The 2,102-nt window shown below is 47.0% G+C and overlaps 1 long non-coding RNA gene across 1 annotated transcript; it reads right to left on the bottom strand.

Moving 5' to 3' along the window:
- Positions 1-1,217: 1,217 nt before the first annotated feature.
- Positions 1,218-1,750, bottom strand: LOC132032417 (uncharacterized). Its single transcript, XR_009408441.1, has 2 exons — positions 1,721-1,750; positions 1,218-1,487 (listed from the first exon to the last, which is right to left on the bottom strand). It is a non-coding gene; the product is annotated as an uncharacterized LOC132032417 (long non-coding RNA).
- Between the last annotated feature and the right edge of the window lie 352 nt (positions 1,751-2,102).

Raw genomic sequence — 2,102 nt, 5'->3', positions numbered from 1 at the left:
AAAGACCGAATAATTAGCATTTGAGGACGAGGGACCAACTCCCAAGTCTTACTATCAATAAGAGCATTATATTCATCTTGCATAGCATTCTTCCAATTCGGATCATTAAGGGCACCAACGGGATTCCGAGGAATGGGGGAGATGGAATTGGTGGTGACACTTAAGGCTTGATTATGGTACTTTGAGTTGGGCTTAAAAATCCCATGTTGACTACGTGTAGTCATGCGATGCATGGGTGGGTGGCTGGCAGGGAGGGGGCTGCTGCCGTGGTGGGGCAGTGTGGGAGAGGGAAGGGCTGGCAGCGGGGGAACTGCCGTGGGGGCAGTGGAGGCGGACTGCTGGGCAGTCGGCGATGAAGGAGAAGAGGTAGGGGAGATCGGGTGGTGGGTTGCACGAGAGGGAGGGGGCTGTATTGGGGAAGCAGCGGCCTGGTCATGCAACAAGTGGATTCTCAATGGGGAATTATCATCATCCAAAAAATCATATGAGGTAGGAGATAGAGTATGCATTTGTGAAAAAGGAAAGGAATTTTCATCAAACCACACATGCCGAGCTATGATTATTTTTCGGCTCGATAAGTCATAGCATTTGTACCCCGATGGTTGGAAGGGTATCCTAGGAAGACACATGGAGTGGACCTAGATTGTAGCTTATGAATTTGTGGTGGAAAGAGAGGAAAGCATAGACAACCAAAAACTCGAAGATGAGAGTAGGATGGATTCTTTTGATAAAGAATGTGAGTGGGTGTCTTATATGCTAAGAGTTTAGAAGGGAGAATATTGTGTAGGTACGTGGCCATGGCCAAAGCGTGATGCCAATAGGAGGGGGGCATAGATGCATGGGCAAGGAGTGTACGAACCATGTTGTTTATGGATTTAATTTTCCGTTCCGCCTTACCATTTAGGGTGAAGTGTGGGGACAAGAAAAGCGGAAACACATCCCGTTTTGTTCACAAAATTTATGAAAAGGACCATTATCAAATTCACGCCCGTTGTCACATTGAAAAGTTTTGATTTCTTTTTCAAACTGAGTGCGAATGAAATTCCGGAACGACAAGAAAACATCATAAACCTGGGACTTTGTTTTGATTGGAAAAGTCCAAAGAAAATTTGTGTAATTGTCAAGAAATAAAACATAATATCTGTGACTGGATGAGCTAAGAACAGCAAATTCATACATCACCGTGAACAATATCAAAGGGCATAGTAGTAGTTGAAAGAGTCATAAAAAGGCAATTTAATTAATTTCCCCAGAGGGCAAGAATGACAAACATTGTTTCGAGCCTTATTACATTCAATCAAATTACTACTACGTAAAGAACTAAGAATAACATCCCCTGGATGACCTAAACGGGAGTGCCAGATATGAGGAGAGATGACACTAAAAGCAGATGGTGCGAATGGCGAGATGGCTCGAAAATTTGGGAAGAATGGATAAAGATCACCCGAACTCTCACATCTCATGAGTTTGCTCCCCGTCTGTAAATCCTTCACATTAAAACCAAAGGGATCAAATTCAACAGAAACCATATTATCTATAGTAAATTTACGAACAGAAATAAGGTTTTTGATGAGTTTAGGTGCATGTAAGACATTTTTCAGTTTTAAAGAGGGATTTACTTGAAGGGAAGCCTGACCATAACCACGAATTGGAATCATGCTACCATTACCAACAACAATGCCATTATTTTTGCTCAATTGATAATAAGACGAGAGAGTACCTTGGGAGTTGGTCATATGAGATGTGGCTCGGTGTCCATGTACCAATTCCTCGTCATCGGGCGGATTCAACGACATTGTGTGCATAGCTTGATCAATATGCGGGCGCATACCCGCCATGTGATGACGAGGCCGACGAGAGAACGACCGGGAGGACGAGGACCAAGAACTCCCCGCCGCGAGGGAGCCGGACGTGGTTGTCGCCGCCACTTGGGCCGGCCGCCATCCCGCCGTAGATCAGGACAAGGTGGGGTGGCCCACGGCCGTGGCCCCCAAGCCGCCCATGGCGGCGGATAATACCACGACGGGGCAGCGAGGCCCTGCTGCCGCCGGCCGGCGGCCGTGCGCGGTGCGCGGGCCGCCCCGCGTTTTGTCCATTACCGC

Source organism: Lycium ferocissimum, chromosome 10 (genome assembly GCF_029784015.1).
Source record: "Lycium ferocissimum isolate CSIRO_LF1 chromosome 10, AGI_CSIRO_Lferr_CH_V1, whole genome shotgun sequence".
Taxonomy (NCBI): domain Eukaryota; kingdom Viridiplantae; phylum Streptophyta; class Magnoliopsida; order Solanales; family Solanaceae; genus Lycium; species Lycium ferocissimum.
This window is presented reverse-complemented; position numbering and strand designations above follow the sequence as displayed.